Here is a 21,104-nt window from a genome sequence, read left to right on the forward strand (position 1 = left end):
GGCGATCCATTTGGAATTGTGTTCGGATCTCACCAGTAAGGCTTTCCTCGTTTCCTTCGCCCGGTTTGTAGGGTGTCGAGGTACCCGTAGCAAATGATGAGCGACAACGGCACAACCATCATTGGTGCTAAGCGAGCTACCGAAGTAGATTTCGTCACCTTCCTCAACGAAGTCTCGGCAGATATTGTCCAAAAGTACGCGCCACAAGGCATCGAATGGAAATGTATACCCCCCGGCGCACCCCACATGGGCGGATTAATGGAATCTGCCGTCAAAAGCTTTAAAACCCATTTGAAAAGGGTCGCCGGAACACACAGCTTCACCTTTGAAGAATTCTCGACTCTATTAATTCGTATCGAGGCCGTTCTCAATTCTCGTCCTATCTCCCCGCTTTCTCAGGACCCAGCGGATCTCACCGCCCTCACACCTGGCCACTTTCTCCGAGGCGCACCCCTTCTTGCCATCCCCGAACCGAACTATGAACACCTCCCGTAGATCAACCGTTGGGAACGGTTGAAAGTTTTACATCACCAATTCAGCAAGCGCTGGAAGAATGACTTTCTCATGGAGTTGCACAAGCGTTTTCGATGGCAAACCGCTAAACCTCCCCCTAAAATCTGCGATCTAGTCGTCATTAAGGAAGATAATTTACCCCCCACCGAAAGGCGTCTAGGGAGAGTGAAGAGCACTCATCCTGGCAGAGACGGACACGTACGAGTGGTCGACGTACGCACTCAAAACGGTGTTCTCACCAGGCCGCTAACAAAATTATGCTTCCTGCCACCACCGGAGCCCGACTCAGAACCCCATGGTTCCCTATCATCTCCCCAAACAACTACAGTCCACCAAGCTTAACTATCGATACCATCTCAGAACAACCTGATTCATCCCGTATCTCTCACAGGCAGTACCTACCTTGATGTTCTCCTCAATGTACAACACACATTCATATACTCCATTTTTCAACAGATGAATCGTCAACGTGCCCCGGTTCCTACACCGCGTCGCTCCTTGGCGTCCCAAGTGACAGTGCCAGCGACTCCATAACGAATTGATGACGCCGTGTCCGATTATCGACGCTGCCGTCTGTGTATGCGACATCATGCATTATCGACGTGCCCATTGTTTACGGCCATGCAACCACAACAACGTGCCGTGATTGCCAGGGTGTATAAATGTAAAGTTATGCAATTAATAACGTTTATTATTCAATTCAAAGTTGAGTATTCAAAAATAAGTACAATTAAAGTTATGGTTTAAAGTGGATTACAATTAAAGTAGGTTGGTACAGCGAATAATTATAGTAACGACGGCTGCTTTGGTCGACGGCTGATTACGACTCCCTTGTCCGCTCGCTATTAGATTTTCTCCGAGCTAATTTACTCAGGCTGTGCGCTCGTTATTCGCCTTGAGTGTTTTACGTTTGCGCTGCCATATGTGTTGGTATATGCGTGCTATCACAGTGCCTCCTCACCCGACTTACATTCGGCCACCCTGATTAGTCATCTGCCTCAGATGACAAAAGCTCTTCGTTGTTGACTGTATACTTCCAAAGTTTCATATTATCGCAACTCGTGGACGTATTACATGGCCCCTCTACATCTGCCGCCTTTCTAACGTTGAACCGGCCATTTCGTTTAACTTGTGTGATTTCGTACGGGCCGAGATATTCGCTAGCCAGCTTTCGTCCGGCTACAAACTGCGTGCGTCGTATTGCTACTAAATCGCCGATCTTGTACCCGTATTCCTTCTTTCGTTTGCTATCAAACTGCTTTTTGTATTGATTCTGAGCGCGCTCGATTTCGTGCCTCGCCTCTTGCCGCAAATTGTGCCGCCCTTCGTCGTATGCATCATATAGCTCCTGCTCGAGTAAAAGTTGTATCTGATCACTGCATGTGTGGTTCATTTTGACACCAAACATAAGTTCAAACGGCGGCCGCTTTGTAGACGCATGAGTATGTGAATTAATAGCTTGCTGTACTTTTGGAACTAACTTGAACCATTTTGCAGGTTCTTCTGCCGAGAGCTTTGCAATAATCGACATAACCGTTCGATTCACTCTTTCGATCTGTCCGTTTCCACGTGAGACCCCGGTAGTGCTCCAGATGTGATCAATACCCCTCTCCTTTACGTGCTCGGAAAACATATGTGCCGTGAACGCGGCACCTCTATCGGTAACTATGCGTGCGGGGTTTCCAAAAACCGCAGACCATGACTCCAGCTTCTGAACCGCTTCTTCGCAACCTGTGCTCTTTGTGGGGTACAGCCACACAAATTTGGTAAACGCGTCGACGATTGCCAAGATATATTTATACTGCTTTGAGGTAGCGTCCATTGGTCCCAGATGGTCAATATGCAACGTATGCAATGGTTGGTCACCTTTATCAATTACGTGCAGATAACCCTCTTTTTTACCCAACTTCTTATTATAAATGATACATTTCACACAATTGTTGATTACCTGCGTAACTTTTTGTTCCAGGTGTGGTATCCAATAATTTTGTTGTATAGCATGCAGTTTTCTGCACCGCAAAGTGACCAACATTATGAGCATCGACAATAATTTCTTTTTCCATCTGCTTTGGAACCACCAAAAGATCGTTACCCTCAATATTTTTATATAACAGCCCACCTTTTATTTTAAAAGCTCCGTATGGTCGGCTATTCAGTAGATCTGCGATTGCTTTAGTCATTGTATCCAATTGCTGTGCTTTTTTAATACGAGCCGCCAACTCCGACGCTACTATCATAACCTGCTGTAGGTATCGACTGAGGCAATCAACGTGCTTTAACCTTTCGCCTGCTCGGTGTTCTACACTAAAGTCGAAGTCTTGCAAATAAACCACCCACGAGGCAACTTCTCGGGGTACATCCTTTTTACTTAACGTTTGTTTGAACGCCGCGCAATCAGTCACTAGCTTAAAATGAATACCCAACAGGTAGTGACGAAACCTTTTAAAAGCGAGGTATACCGCCTTCGCTTCCAAAACATAACTGTGCTGCCGCGCTTCTGCCCCCGTCGACTTTTTGCTCCAGAAGTACACTGGGTATAGCTGGCCGCTATACCATTGCAATAGTGTTGCACCGAAACCATCCTTCGACGCATCTGTATGTACCTCAGTCTTTGCATTTCTGTTGTACAACCTTAGTACTGGCTCTTTAGTCAAACAATTTTTCAGCGTTTGTACAGCTTCGACTTCAGCTGGACGGATAGCAAACACAGAGTCTTTACGTAGTAGATTTGTTAATGGTCTGGCGATGTGTGAGTATCCTTTAATGAACTTTCGAAGAAATCCCGTTAGGCCTAAAAACGACTGCACGGCCTTAACATTTTTTGGGATTGCAAACTTATTAACCGCATCCGTTTTCTCTTTGCCTGGCCACACGCATCCATCTTTAACCAAGTGACCCAGGAAACTTACAGATGCCTGCATAAAATGGCATTTTGGCCATTTGATTTTCAAACCGTGTTCTGCTGCCGTTGCAAAAACCAGCTTTGTCTTACGAAGACAATCATCAGCTGTTTCTGCGTGAATGATAATATCGTCCATATATAAGTCTAATACGTTATTATTTATTAGATTCTGGAAGACGTAGTTAACGAAACGTATAAAAACGGCGGGAGAGTTGCAGAAGCCAAACGGAGCCCTATTAAATTCGTAAAGCCCCCTTGTTGTTGTGAAAGCGGTGTATTTTTTGCTACTCTCTTCAATGGGGACGTGGAAAAACCCATTTTCCAAATTCAAAACCGTAAAAAATTTCGACTTCTGCAACTTTTCGAGTACGTCCTCAATTATAGGGACTGGAAAACAATCTTTTAGTACAGCCGAGTTAAGTTTTCGAAAATCCACACAAATGCGGCACGTACCGTCCTTTTTCTTCACGATAACCATGCGGCTGGCGAAGTTGGACGTAGACTGTCTTATGATTCCAGCTTTAAGCCACTCATCAATTTGCTTGTTGACTGCTTCAACTTCGTGGAATGGTATGCGACTTGGAGCGTGCCTGAACGGGACAACGTTACCCTCCGGAATGATCTTCAATACAACTGGACATTCCTCAACATAATCGATTGGCTTGTAGTTGGCAATCAAGGAGCGAATTTCGGCTTCGTACTGCGGAGGAACATCAACATGAGAATTTGTGTCGGTTACATTATAAATACTTATCTGATTAAGATCCTCATAAGTTTCCCCCACGTTTAGTGGAGAAAACTTATATCCATCTGCCGTCGCCGCCAAGTTGAACTTCGAAATAAAATCGTAACCCAGTAGCGCATCATACATAATGTCTTTGTCAGATACTACAATGAATTTTTGCTGCGTCAGTAAGTCGTCAACACCTACTTCAGCAACGAAACACCCAATTGGTTTTGTAGATTTAGTACCGAGGCCGCGAAGCTGTTGCATATATGTTTGCAGCACACCTCCACCAACTTTTTCGAATGTACTTTTTTTCATAATAGTTATATCTGCGCCCGTGTCTACTAACCCGCTTACTTCGACGTTGTTAATCTTTATGTTTTTACAGCGTTTCGAATTATGAACCAGGTTTACAGCAGCAGCTACAGTTGGACAGTCTTTCGACATATGCCCACTTTTATTGCAACGAAAACACTTTGTTTCTGCTTGGCAATTTTTCCGCATATGATCCGTAGCGCCACAGTTAAAGCAATGTGTTTTCTTTTCGCTTGAAATGTGCGAACGCTTCTCGTTTACGTGTACTTGCCCTTTATGCTCTTTGTTGCTTTTTTCCCGCAAAACTATTTTCTCGTAAACTTCGTATTGATCTTGCAATTCCTTATATGACTTACAGCTCCAAAGGTTGTATTTAAATTCGTCTTTTAATTGCAGTCCACCAACTATATAACGAATCACCGACTGCGTGTCTATATTACTACGTGTAGCCAATTTCTTCATCTGCAGCACATATTCGTGGAAACTCTCATTCTTTTGTTTTTTCCGTTCTCGTAGCTCTGCGTGAACATCAGCACTACACATTTTTGACTTGTCAAATTCGTCTTCCAACATTGTGCGCATTGCACCATATTCGTAAACAGCTACCGATTCAAGAAAAAGTTTCGCAGTTTTCGTCATTTTCGCCCTTGCTTGCACGTACTTCTGTACATTGTTCAAACCGTATGCAGCTGCGTTTAATTCAAAGTTAGTAAACCAGTGTTTCACTGGCATATTTCCTCCATCAAATTCGGGTATAATTTTGCCAAAACTTTCTGCCGTAATTTTGGTTTCGGCCTGCTTTGTTTCGTCTGCTTGGATTTTCAATGTAAGCAATTGCACCAGCTGTTGTAGCAATTCCTTATTCTTACATTCCACTGTTTTGTTTTGTTCTGCCATTGCCGCTGCTTCTTTTACTGCTTTCTGCTGCTCTGCTTCGGCCATGACTTTCTTGGAAGCTGTCTGAGCGTATTCTCTCCACCTCGTTGCCTGCTTTGTTGAGCGTGTGTTGTAACGCCGTCTCACTTCCTCTACCTGCTTTGTCTGCTTTTTGACTTTGGTGGTGTTTTTTGAATCGCCTGCGCTTTGGCGACTAGCACGAGTCATATGCGTTGAACGGAATTTTTTTTTTGACCGATCAACGACCCTTTTTTTGTTTTTTTTTTTTTTTTGCGACTGAACTGCAACTGTAGAAGTACTGTTTTGCCAACTTCACTTTATTGCACTGCTTGCCTATTGTTCTTCAATTCGGATAAGTTTGATTCAATTTGTATTAAGGTTCGGCAGCTTGAGCCCCCAAATGTAAAGTTATGCAATTAATAACGTTTATTATTCAATTCAAAGTTGAGTATTCAAAAATAAGTACAATTAAAGTTATGGTTTAAAGTGGATTACAATTAAAGTAGGTTGGTACAGCGAATAATTATAGTAACGACGGCTGCTTTGGTCGACGACTGATTACGACTCCCTTGTCCGCTCGCTATTAGATTTTCTCCGAGCTAATTTACTCAGGCTGTGCGCTCGTTATTCGCCTTGAGTGTTTTACGTTTGCGCTGCCATATGTGTTGGTATATGCGTGCTATCACAGTGCCTCCTCACCCGACTTACATAAATATTGCACTAATTGCTTGGCCTTGTCACACCACACACGTGTGTGTACCTCTCGCGAGCGCTGTGATGTCTGTGGGCTCCATCACCATACACTCTTGCACCGCGACACCGTGAGTCGCCAACCCCAGCATGCAGCATCACAGCCGGTGCGCCACCGTCGTCAGTCGCGCCGCCGCGAACCACCAAATCGAAGCACTGCCGAAACATATCAGTACCCAACGGCAGCAGAAGTGTCCGGCACTGCATCCAGTTCACGGCGCAACCCGCGCCCACCGACCGTATCAGATCGCACCATCCGATGCACCGCCACCGGTTTTCGCACCGCCACATATAAAGGCAAAATCGGGAAGCTCCTCATCGAGGAAGACCAGCGAGCTCTCCGAGAGCTAAGACACACGTTAGGCGCTTAGTACGCCTAGGCGGGGCAGGATGTTTGCGCGGCATAGGCTGTCACACGTACCATTTCCCCATTGTACTTATGTTTACTCATGAATTTATAACTAACCCATATTGTATTATATATTATTATTACATGGAATTGTATTGTATAAATATTGAATTATATATTACCTTGAATTATATTAGTATAACTTAACGTTAAATTTCCCACTGGGAATCCTCATGGAAGTGTGGCAGCCTCCACCGCGCAAAATCCACCAAATCGTATTCGCCGCAAGTACAGGATAGCGATCTGGCATGATCGCCATCTGTCAAAAAACCACCACCTTTTATGTACATATATATAAAATTTTATTATTGTCACCTTTGCCAATTCCGAACTTTTTTTCTTGCTAAATTTTCCTTTTGTGCAAAGTTAATATAGTTTGCTAATTCGGAGTCCTGAAATCTTTCTAAAATATCACATACAAAGTGCATTATACAAATCCGATTATAATTTCCAAATCATTGTAGTTTGCTACTGCTTCAATTCTTTGAAATCCGCATACAGTTTTCGCCAATTTGCTAAATAATAGTAGTTCGAAGTTTTACGCTCGTGTGTGCACTTTGTGTTAATTACTAGTTAGTCAAATAAATCGTACTATAAACTTTGAACAGTTGAGTGTTATTGCGGCGCGACGGCTATTGGAAAAATCCTAAACCCTTAAACCATGCGCAAACGGCCGAAAGATCGCAGAGCCACGATATTGGTCAACCACCAGCAACTCCAGCATCGCCACCCCGCCGTCAAAGCGCCATTACTGTCGGACAACCACAAAGGGGTCGCCCCAATCAGGATTATCCAAAATCTCCAGGTAAGCCTCATTTAACTAAATATGAAAGATCCTTCCTCGAAACTCTCTAGAATCAGATTAGATTTATCAGAATACAACTTTACAATTGAATATATTAAAGGAAAATCGAATGTCGTGGCTGATGCACTTTCGCGTATAAGTATAGACGAAACTAAAGATTCGGCAAAACACGTTTTAGCCATTAAAACGCGATCACGAACTAAACAGCAAGAATTACAATACGAAAATATTACTTTAAATAATACGACTTCTAACGATAATAAAGTACAAGTTTATGATAAATTTTCATATGATTTTTCAAAAAAGATACCGCGTGTAAAATCAAATATACAATATAGTAAAAATAAGGAGATCCCCAATTTACAAATTTATGTGCATTTAGAACATAGAAAATATAATTTATTTAATCTCGTGACTGTTAACGAAATAGCGAATTTAGATGAGTTACTTTCGAAGCTAGAAAAACAGCCGACAATCACAATATTAAACAATTAGAATGGCCAAAAAGCGATATATTTTTCAATAATTTTACAATTACAAAGTTTAAAATCCGCGGAAATGAAATTTTAAAATCATTACCAATAATATTGATGGACCCTGTAGAGACCGTAACAGACAATGAACAGAAACAAAAACTTATGACAATTTATCACGAAGATCCACTGTTAGGAGGTCATTGCGGAACAAAAAGGTTATATGCCAAATTACGAACTAAATATTACTGGAAAAACATGACACGTGATATAGCGAAATTTGTGAAAAATTGCAATAAATGTCTTTTAAATAAAATGAGACCAAAAACAAAAGAAAATCTTGTCCTGACTCCAACACCCTGTAAACCATTTGACATAGTAATTATCGATACAATAGGTCCACTTCCAGAATCAAACCATGGTAACAAGTTCGCTGTTACTATGATTTGTGACTTTTCTAAATACCTGGTAACAGTAGCTGTACCAGATAAATCAGCAAAAACTATCGCATGTGCTATTTTTGAAACCTTTATATTAACATATGGTACAATGAAAGCCATTCGATCCGAATTAAGTACGGAATACAAAAATGAATTATTCTGGGAATTAACAAATCTTTTAAAAATTAATCATGATTACTCAGCAGCTTATCACCACGAAACTGTTGGTACTGTTGAAAGAAACCATATAGTCTTTAACGAATATTTACGTGCATATCTAGATGAAACGTATTCAGATTGGGGTACGTATTTGAAATACTTTACATTTTTACACAATACTACAAGTAGTTCGGTTTTCGATAATAAATTTACTCCTTTCGAATTAATATTTGGCAGAAAATCTACAATGCCACGTGAATTACAAAAGGAACAAATTGATCCGATCTATAATGTAGAAAATTATACAAAAGAGCTAAAATATAGAATGCAAAAATCTCATAAAATGGTAACAAATTTGATCAATAAACATAAAATTAGAAATAAAGAATTATACGATAAAAAGGCTAAGCCTTTAGAAATTAAAATTAATGATAGGGTTTTAGTAGAAACAGAACCGAGAAATAAACATAGAAATATATATCAAGGTCCCTACATAATAAAGAATATCGATGGACCAAATGTAAAAATTGTTGATGAAATTAATAAAATTGAAAAAACTGTACACAAAAATCGTATATAAAAAATTAATTAAACTGATAGCCGAAAATAATCTTTAAATATAAACCTACTTTAAGAACATTCCAATGAAGGCCAAACTAAATAAACTATTAATGTTAATTTTCAAAACGGCATAATGTACAAAATTTATATGTTAAATTGAAATACTTAATAAATATATATTTACTCAATATAATAATAAGCATACATTTAAAAAGAAATATAGTAACGGCTCACTTCAAACTAAAAACATTATTTTTTTACATATTTCATTTTCTTATAAATTTAAATCTTAATCTTAGTAAAGCCTAAAGAAGAATATGGCAAGACTGATCACCTTGCCAAATTCTTCTTTTCTAAAGGGGGATGATGTAGTGTCATGTAGTGCCAGCCAACTAAAAACTAAAAATAAAACTGAAAACTAAAATAGCTGGCATCACCCCCACATGCAACCATGCATGTATGCACTTGGTATTACTGGGTGAAGGAGTCGAATGACGGAGATAATTCTGATTGGCTGAATCCTCCGTTATTCGACTCTATCACGTCACTGCATCATGCGATTTTACCGCTATGCACTTTTGGCATAGCGGCAGGGCTGCTTTGAAGCGTCAGCAGTTTTCAGCTTCAGGTCAGTTAGAATTGAGCCGGCCGCCGCGTTAGAACTAAAAACGCAAAAAGAAACTAAGTAAAATTTAAGTGAAACAAACTAAAAAAGACAAAAACTAAATTGTTAAAATAAGAAATTAAAACAACTTTTAAATTTATAAATAAACCAACAAGTGTGTTTAAAATAAAAGAAACTAAAAGCAAAAATAGTGTTTTGGTGTGTGTGAGTGGGCTAATTGCCCACTAACGAGTGGCATCGGTATGCCACTTTACAACGACAATCAGCTTGATTTAAGCCAGCTATTGGTTGTGAAGTAGTAGTGTTATTGTGAAGTACTTTAATAAAGGCCATTTTGCATTATTGAATATTAGAGTTATTTATTCAACAGTTTAGCGATACGTACGTTAGCAGAAGGTTGCAAATAAGCGGAATTGCAGTAGATTCGTTACAATAGTGTTACAAGGCTGCGCAATAATACATATATATATGGTTCTTTTGTGAACTAATTTTTCTTCGAGTTATGGCTCCTGAAACATAGAAAAGTTTTACGATAGGTTTAAAGATTTTTGATTTATGATTAATAATATTTGTAAAATTGATTTTATTACAAGTGGGCGGTGTAGGGTTCTTATAATCTTTATTCAACTTTGTATTTTAGTTACTTTGTACTTTTTAATTTTTAAATGTATTATCAATATTTTAAGTTTCAATATTGATTTCCAATTTTCAAAAATTTTTAGGGTTGTAAAAATAAAAAAATATTGACGTATACTTTTAGGCTGTTTAAAAAATATAATTTAAATTTTTACTATAAAATAAAAACGTAGTTTCAATAACTACAATTGGCGATCCTGCCTTAAATCTATATACCGAATTGATAAAACTGTTAATGAGTTACAAAAAGCCCGCAAGCGCCAACAAAATATTACCAACAACACAAGCAGCAATTTATTAATAATTGCTTCGATTCAGTGTGACCCACAACATTTGAACATTGCCTAAGAAACATAGTTCCAAAAACATCAGTGATGAATGAGGAAAAAGAATTTGTGAATAAATCGACAACATATGCAGCATTAGTGTGAAATTTGTATTTTAGCCGAAGTATAATGCTGATTTGCATCAACTGATTCCTGTTACAGTGATTGCAATAACTATAACCAACTTTTGTGTATCGACGTATTATTTTAAAAATCATCTTGCTGACATGTTTTTCGCTTTGGTCAAATACTGCTGAAACATATTTTTTCCTGGTCCCAGGATTGCAAGACAACTCAAATCAATAAGCGCTACGTTAGCCAATTTCTAATTGGGCCAACGTTCAAATATCAAGGCAAATTTTTTTTTTCTTTTTGCTTATACGAACACGTTCACTGTGATCGAAATTACTTTGCCCTTTCCCACATGTACTAAACATTCTACGTCTGCAACAGTTAAAAAGTGGATTATGCAACAACTGAGCGAAAACTCTTACAAAGCCATTGAAAATCTTATAAAGCCATTAATTTGAAGACATCATCAAAAGCCATTGCATAAATAAATAAATATTCGCAAGTATTTGAATAATAATATTTTTTATGTATGTATATTAAAATATAAATATTATTATTATTATTTTAAACTCCTTTTTATAGAATTACTAGTTTATTTTACTGTTTTGTTAGTGAACTCTTTTTTTATTTAATTCAAAATGTTTCGTTCACCACAACATAATACACAAACATTTACACTTACTAATAATTTAAAGGACTCTTTGATAGATTTATCAAATGATACTTCTCAACAACAAATTACAAATCCATATACAAATGTTACTCAAAATGAAATTTTGGCAGTTTCAGTAAAACTACCACAATTTTGGACTAATTGTCCGGAAGCATGGTTTATTCATGCCGAAACACAATTTAGTACTAAAAACATTACACAAGAAAACGCTAAATACGAACACATCATTACATCACTTCCGCAGGAAGTGATAATAACTATTTTGGATTTTATCCAAAATCCCCCCATTAATAACAAATTTACTGAACTTAAAAAAGTGTTGATAGAAAGACACTCACTTAGCGAAAATTCGAAACTTAATAAAATTTTAAATGATTCTGAGATGGATGATCGTAAACCGTCAGAATTTTATCGTTCATTAATTATATTAGCCTGATCAAATTTTAGTAAAAATATTTTAAAGAAAATTTGGATGCGTAAACTTCCTAAAAATTTGAGTATGATTTTAGCTAGTTCAAGTTCTAATAATATTAATGAATTAGTGAAATTAGCGGATAACATTTTAGAAGTTATGAATAAAAAGAAGTTTTCTCAGTAAATACAATATCAGATACAAAAGCTCAAAATTCAGTTATTGAAAATCTAGTTAAAACCACTTCTTTAATGTGTGAAAGTTTTCAGAAACTTTCTTTGGAGTTAGCAGAAATTAAAACAGAAGTGTATAAAAAAAATCTAGGTCGCGTTCTAATTCTAGGAATAATTTTAGAAATTCTTTTAGGCATCGTTCTAACTCGCGTAATAATCCAAATTGGTTGTGTAGATTTTACTACAAATTTGGAAATAATACCAGAAGTTGTGAACAACCTTGTTCTTATAACAAAAACAAAGATTCAACAAAACTAAATTCTTCCGTTGTTGCAGCGACGAACAACGGAAATTTAGAATTTTCGACGCGTCGCTTATTTATTTTTGATAGAGAAAACAAACAAAATTTTTTAATTGATAGTGGAGCAGAAATTTCGGTATTACCTGCGTCTAAATTTCCTCATACGAAACGTTCAGACATAATTCTCACTGCAGCTAATGGCTCAACAATTGCCACTTACGGGAAAAGGCTTTTAAATGTAAATTTAGGCTTAAGACGTGAATTTCCCTTTACATTTTTGATTGCGGATATAGCCAAGCCAATAATTGGCGCTGATTTTCTTTGTAAATATGGTCTTCTTATTGACATTAAACATAAACATTTAGTAGATCCATTAACCAATCTCTCAGTTAATGCAGTATCCTACTTTGGTGATATTCCATTACCTAAATTATTTGTGGTTGACAATAAATTTACAAGTTTCCGTCACTTATTTCAGAACCAGATTATACTAAACCTGTTAAACATACAACAGTACATCGACTTGTAACAGAAGGTAGTCTTCCATTTTCTAAGCCCAGGCGCTTAGATCCGGTAAAATACAAAGTCGCGAAAATGGAGTTTGATTTCTTAGTTAAAACAGGCATTTGTAGGCCTTCAAATTCTTCAGTAGCATCACCACTTCATCTTGTACCTAAAAAAGAGTTGAATGATTGGCGTCCATGTGGTGATTTTAGAAGATTGAATATTGTAACTGTTCCTGATCGTTATCCCTTACCTCACATTCAAGATTTTAATATGAACCTTCATAATAAAAATATATTTTCAAAATTAGATTTAGTTAGGGCATATCACCAAATTTCTATGGCTGAAGAAGATATTTACAAAACTGCTATTACAACTCCTTTCGGTATGTTTGAATTCATGAGAATGCCTTTCGGGCTTAGAAATTCTGCACAAACCTTTCAAAGATTCATAAACGAGGTAGTAGGTGACTTAGATTTTGTATATGCTTACATCGACGACTTACTTATTGCAAGTAAAGACGAAGAACAACATTTAAAAGATTTACGTATCCTTTTCCAACGCCTTACAGAGTACGGTTTAAACATTAAACCAAGTAAATGTACTTTTGGTGTAACAAATATAGATTTTTTAGGACATAATATTTCTGGAACAGGTATTCAACCTTCCGATGAAAAGGTATCAGCTATTCGTAATTTCGAACGTCCAAAATCAGTTAAGCAGGCACAGAAATTTATTGGTATGGTAAATTATTATCATAGATACATTCCAAAACTAGCAGAATTTACAAATAAAATTTATGATCTCATTAACAAAGTAAATAAGAAACGTGACAAAACTTTGGTATGGGACGAGAATTCGAATGAAGCTTTTGAATGCATTAAAGATAAATTTGCATCAACGATATTGTTAAATCATTTTAACAAAGATGCTAAATTATCTTTAACAGTAGATGCATCTAACACAGCGATTGCGGGCGTTATACAACAAAATTACAATAATAAAATTGAGCCCATTGCATTCTTTTCTAAAAAACTTTCTCAAACTGAAATTAAGTATAGTGCTTTTGATAGGGAATTATTGGCGATTTATTTAAATATAAAACATTTTAGATATCTTTTGGAAGGAAGACAATTTACAGTTTATACGGACCATAAACCTTTGACTACTGCTATAAATTCAAAAACAGAACGAAGTCCTAGACAAACGAGACACTTGGAATTTATAGCACAATTTACTGATGACATACAATACATTAAAGGTGAATCCAATGTTCTAGCAGATACGCTATCTAGAGCTTTTGAGGTTAATGCAATATATAATACAGAACTGAATTTTAAAATTTTGCAAACTGAACAACAAAAAGATGATGACTTAAATCAACTTGTATCTGATTCTCTATATCTAAATTTAAAACTAATAAGTATTCCCATTTTAAATTTTAATATTTGGTGTGAAATTTCAGGAGAAACTCCTAGGCCATTTGTACCGAGTAATTTGCGAAAGACAGTATTTGATATTTTACATGGAATAGCACATCCGGGTACAAGAGCTACACGACGGCTCATAGTTAAAAAATATTATTGGCCCAATATGAATAAGGATATTAATATTTGGTCAAAAGAGTGTCTTAATTGTCAAAAGTCTAAAGTTTATCGTCATACAAAATCCCCTGTTGTCAAAATTCAAATTCCCAAGAATAGATTTGAACACATCCATTTAGATATAGTTGGACCATTACCTATTTCAAAAGGACATCGATATATTTTAACGATTATTGAAAGATTTACCCGTTGGCCTGAGGCATATGCATTAAAAGATATTTCAGCAATTACAATTGCAAATAGGTTTTTTAGAGAATATATTTCTCGGTTTGGAGTTCCGTTAAAGATAACAACTGATCAAGGTAGCCAATTTACATCGAAATTGTTTTCAGAGCTAACTAAATTACTTGGTAGTCACCAAATTACAACATCCGCATATCACCCTCAAGGAAATGGTATGGTTGAAAGGTTTCATAGACAATTAAAGACTACTATAAAAGCTAGAGAGGACACAAATAATTGGTATGACGAGTTACCTGTCATATTACTTGTGTTGCGATCTATTTACAAAGAAGATATTTCGGCTACACCAGCGGAAATGGTTTTCGGTCAGAATTTACGTTTTCCAGGGGAACTTGTTGTGCCATCAGCTAAAAATTTCTCATCAACTGAAGTTTTAAGTAATTTACGTGAACATTTTCGAAATGTTAGATCAAATTTAAGTCATCATAAAGATGCTGATACTGGAATTTATGTTCCAGAAGATCTCAAACTTGTAAATTTGCATTCGTTCGAGTCATTAATAAACATTCATTACAACAACAATATGAAGGACCTTACAAAATTGTGGAAAAAGACCAAAAATGTTTTAAACTTGAAATAGATAATAATATTAAAACTGTTCCTATTGATAGATTAAAACCTGCAATAATTGAGACAACAGACACAAACAACACCAAGAATTTACATAAAAAGAGAGTTACATTCAATTTGTTTAATGATAAATTTTCTTGAAGGGGGAGTAATGTAGGGTTCTTATAATCTTTATTCAACTTTGTGTTTTAGTTACTTTGAACTTTTTAATTTTTAAATGTATTATCAATATTTTAAGTTTCAATATTGATTTCCAATTTTCAAAAATTTTCAGGGTTGTAAAAAATAAAAAAATATTGACGTATGCTTTTAGGCTGTTTAAAAAATATAATTTAAATTTTTACTATAAAATAAAAACGTAGTTTCAATAACTACAGGCGGTGCCACGCCTATTTTAAAATATTTTTTTCAAATTTTTATCAAGAGACTCAATATCAGTCCACACGTCAAATTTCAACATTGTCTGTGTATTATTTACTAAATAATCAGGTTTTTTGTGCTTTCCAAAATGTTATATATATAAAGTGGGTGTGGTTATCATCCGATTTCGTTTATTTTCAATACTAATCTATTCTGGGTCCAGATAAGCTCGTGTACCAAAGCTGGTGAAGATATCTCAATATTTACTTAAGTTATCGCGTTAACGGACGGACGGACGTGGCTCAATCAATTTTTTTTTCGATACTGATGCTTTTGATATATAGAAAAATATAACTATCTCGATTAATTTATACCTGTAACACTAACCGTTATCCAATCAAAGTTAATATACGCTGTGTGCAAAGCACGCTGAGTATAAAAATACGTAGGTACTTTGTGTGAGGATGCAAAGTTTCACGCTTTTTGTTGTCTGCATGTAAAACCTGTGACTACGAATCACGTATTTCAACAATATATGATGTAAGCGTAAGTATTTGATGAAAGTTGATGAAATTTTAAGCTTCTAGCCGTGAAAAAGGGGCAAAAATTACAGTTTATATGGGGTGTATAATATATGTACCACCGATATTTATGATTTTTTCAGACAACAGTATATGCTATATAGGTAAGCATTTGGTGAAATTTGAATCTTCTAGCTGTTAAAATGGGGCAGACATGGCGAAAAGTTTCTTATCTGAACAATCGGTTGAATGAGATATATACTATATATACGACCGAGCTCATCCATTTTTTCAGACAACAATATGTACACTATACGAAAGCATATGGTGAAGTTTGAAGCTTCAATCTGATAAATTAAGGAAGATATGACAAAAATCCTCTTTTTCTTAAAAATCGGTTGTATGGAGGATATGATATAGTGGTCTGATCCGGCCGGTTCCGACAAATGTATAATCGGACACCTAAATACACCCGCTCACCAAATTTTATCAAGATATCTCAAAAATTGGGAGACTAGTTTGCATACAAATAGACAAACGGACAGACGGACAAACGGAAATGGCTAAATCAACTCAGCTCTTCATCCTGATTATATCAGTATACTTAATGGTGGGTTTATCTATTTTCCTTTAAGGACTTATAATTTTGGGATTCGTGACGAAATTAATATACCAGTAGCTGGGCGACCGAACTTTGCTCGTTTGCAACGTTTCGTTGTGCTGGCAACGTTTCTTTTTTTTTAATTTCGAATAGGTGGCAACCTTAAATGGCAACTCTACTCAAAAATGTCCCTATTGTAATGCGGAGTGAAACACCTTTCGTTTGATACCCATATCGGCATATCTCATGCAATTTTTTTTATTTCGAATAGGTGGCAACCTTAAATGACAACCCTACTCAAAATATCCCTTTTGTAATGCGGAGTGAAATACCTTTCTTTTGATACCAATATCGGCATATCTTATGCAGTTTTTTAGATGGCAACTCCAAATGGCAACCCTACTCAAAATATCCCTATTGTAATGCGAAGTGAAATACCTTTCGTTTGATACCCATATCGGCATATCCCATGCAATTTTTTTTTAATTTCGAATAGGTGGCAACCCTAAATGGCAGCCCTACTCAAAAATGTCTCTGTTGTAATGCGGAGTGAAATACCTTTCGTTTCATACCCATAGTGGCAACACCTAGGAAGAAAGTCTTCGAAGTTGATACATTATCTCTGTGCCAAATGTCATTTAAATCCGATGAGCCGTTCCCGAGATCGTTCGGCTATACAAACAAACAAGCTCGTTTAAAGTAATAAGATAAGATTTCATTTTCATGAAAGGTATAAAAAGTTTTATTTGATTTGGTAGGGTCTGACGATAAATTCATCACTCAGAACCTGAGATAAGTTGCCAGCTAAAACAAAATTTAAACTTACATACTTACATATATTACATATAATTTAGTTTTAATTACATAACTATATCTTCTTCATCAAGTCAGTAATTTAATAATATTTAATAAGCTCAGCCACAGTATTGCGTAAAACTTTCCTCATTTATATTATCTATGTTTAGTAGCATACTTAATCATCTGTGGTAGAAGGAAAACTCTTGATTAACCTTTACAATAAATTTAGAGCAAATATTAGCAAACTATGCAGGTGGTTTATCGCACATACAGATTCACAAACAATTTTCATATTAGAATTAATTTTGGACATAATTCAACTTTCACTATCTTTGTTTTGCCAAACAAATTAATATAAATACAGATTATTTACATTACTAAGCAATTGAATATCCAAAAGCCAAATATCTTTTTGATAGTTGGTATCTGCGAAGTATCAACTTCCCATTTGTAGGAGATGAAATTAATTCAATTTCAGTCAAGTTGAAAACTTTTTTATTAACATTGACAGCCAAATAAAAATACATAAGTATAAGTTTGTTCTCGAATTTACTTTTATGTATGCTAAATCTTAGTCTTGATATTTATCGCGAACGTACATATGTATGTATTTAAGTATACATACGCATATGGCTAATGGGCCTATTATATGTATGTAATAAAAGTAGCAAAGTCAGCAAAACAAATTTCACCAAACATTATTGACCCTGCAAAAAATAGTGCGACTAATCACTAAAGAGAGCAGTCTCCGATTGGTTTCTTTTGTCTACATTGGAGCATAATTGACCCATTATAGTCCCTTTTGGGTAAAGTTGGGATAAGCCATGTTGAAATCTATGTGGCCCATTTTAAGAAATATAATAAAAAGAAAATAAAAACAAGTAAGGAAGGCTAAGTTCGGGTGTAACCGAACATTACATACTCAGCTGATAGCTTTGGAGAAAAAATAAGGGAAAATCACCAGGTAGGAAAATTAACCTAGGGTAACCCTGGAATGTGTTTGTATGACATGGGTATCAAATGGAAGGTATTAAAGAGTATTTTAAAAGGGAGTGGGCCATAGTTCTATAGGTGGAAGCCATTTCGGGATATCGCCATAAAGGTGGACCAGGGGTGACCCTAGAATGTGTTTGTACGACATGGGTATCAAATGAAAGTTGTTACTGAGTATTTTGAAAGGGAGTGGCCCTTAGTGGACGCCTTTTTAGATATCGCCATAAAGGCGGACCAGGGTTGACTCGATATGGGTATCAAATTAAAGGTATTAATGAAGGTTTTAAAAGGGAGTGGCCCTTAGTTGTATATGTGGAGGCGTTTTCGAGACATCGACCAAAATGTGGACCAGGGTGACCCAGAACATCATCTGTCGGGTTCCGCTAATTTATTTATATATATAATACCATGAACAGTATTCCTGCCATGATTACAATGGCTTTTGATTTTGCCCTGCAGAACTTTTTCATTTTCTTCTACTTAATATTGTAGGTGTCACAACCATTTTACAAAGTTTTTTCTAAAGTTATATTCTGCGCCAATAAACCAATCCAATTACCATGTTTCTTTACTATTTTCACATTTAGTATAGAATTATAGCATTTTTTTATTATACTCAGTTGAGCAGAGCTCACAGAGTATATTAAGTTTGGTTGGATAACGGTTGGTTGTACATATATAAAGGAATCGAGATAGATATAGACTTCCATATATCAAAATAATCAGGATCGAAAAAAAATTTGATTGAGCCATGTCCGTCCGTTCGTCCGTCCGTCCGTCCGTCCGTCCGTCCGTCCGTCCGTCCATCCGTCCGTCCGTTAACACGATAACTTGAGTAAATTTTGAGCTATCTTGATGAAATTTGGTATGTAGATTCCTGGGCACTCATCTCAGATCGCTATTTAAAATGAACGATATCGGACTATAACCACGCCCACTTTTTCGATCTCGAAAATTTCGAAAAACCGAAAAAATGCGATAATTCATTGCCAAAGGCAATTAAAGCGATGAAACTTGGCAGATGGGTTGACGTTATGACGCAGAATAGAAAATTAGTAAGATTTTGGACAATGGGCGTGGCACCGCCCACTTTTACAAGAAGGTAATTTAAAAGTTTTGCAAGCTGTAATTTGGCAGTCGTTGAAGATATCATGATGAAATTTGGCAGGAACGCTGCTACTATTACTATATATGTGCTAAATAAAAATTAGCAAAATTGGAAGAAGAACACGCCCACTTTTTAAAAAAAAAATTTTTTAAATTCAAATTTTAACAAAAAATTTAATATCTTTACTGTATATAAGTAAATTAAGTCAAAATTCAACTCCTGTAATGATATGATGCAACAAAATACAAAAATAAAAGAAAATTTCAAAATGGGCGTGGCTCCTCCCTTTTTAATTTAATTTGTCTAGAATACTTTTAATGCCATAAGTCGAACAAAAATTTACCAATCCCTGTGAAATTTGGTAGGGGCATAGACTCTATGACGATAACTGTTTCCTGCGAAAATCGGTTGAAGCCACGCCCAGTTTTTATACACAGTCCACCGTCTGTCCTTCCGCTCGGCTGTTAACATAATAACTTGAGCAAAAACCGATATATCTTTACTAAACTTATCCCACATACTTATCTGAACTCACTTTATCTCGGTATAAAAAATAGCCGAAATCCGACCATAACCACGCCCACTTTATCGATATCGAAAATTACGAAAAATGAAAAAAATGCCATAATTCTATACCAAATACGAAAAAAGGGATGAAACATGGTAACTGGATTGGTTTATTGACGCAAAATATAACTTTGGAAAAAATTTTGTAAAATGGGTGTGACACCTACCATATTAAGTAGAAGAAAATGAAAAAGTTCTACAAGGCAAAATCAACAGCCCTTGGAATCTTGGCAGGAATACTGTTAGTGGTATTGCATATATAAATAAATTAGCAGTACCCGACAGATGATTTTCTGGATCACCTGGTCCACATTTTGGTCGATATCGCGAGAACACCTTCACATATACATCTAAGGGCCACTCGCTTTTAAAACCCTCATTAATACCTTTAATTTGATATCCATATCGTACAAACACATTCTAGAGTCACCCCTGGCCCACCCTAATGGCGATATCTCGAAAAGGCGTCCACCTATAGACCTAATGCCCACTCCCTCTTAAAATGCTCAGTAACACCTTTCGTTTGATACCCATATCGTACAAACATTCTAGAGTCACCTCTGGCCCACCCTAATGGCGATATCTCGAAAAGGCGTCCACCTATAGACCTAATGTCCACTCCCTCTTAAAATGCTCAGTAACACCTTTCGTTTGATACCCATATCGTACAAACATTCTAGAGTCACCCCTGGCCCACCCTATTGGCGATGTCTCGAAAAGGCCACCTATAGACCTAATGCCCACTCCCTCTTAAAATGCTCAGTAACACATTTCGTTTGATACCCATATCGTACAAACATTCTAGAGTCCCCCTGGCCCACCCTAATGGCGATATCTCGAAAAGGCGTCCACCTATAGACCTAATGCCCACTCCCTCTTAAAATGCTCAGTCACACCTTTCGTTTGATACCCATATCGTACAAACATTCTAGAGTCACCCTTGGTCCACCTTTATGGCGATATCTCGAAAAGGCGTCCACCTATAGACCTAATGCCCACTCCCTCTTAAAATGCTCAGTAACACCTTTCGTTTGATACCCATATCGTACAAACATTCTAGAGTCAC

This window comes from Eurosta solidaginis, chromosome 1, assembly GCF_040869045.1.
Source record: "Eurosta solidaginis isolate ZX-2024a chromosome 1, ASM4086904v1, whole genome shotgun sequence".
In the NCBI taxonomy this organism is placed as follows: Eukaryota; Metazoa; Arthropoda; class Insecta; order Diptera; family Tephritidae; genus Eurosta; species Eurosta solidaginis.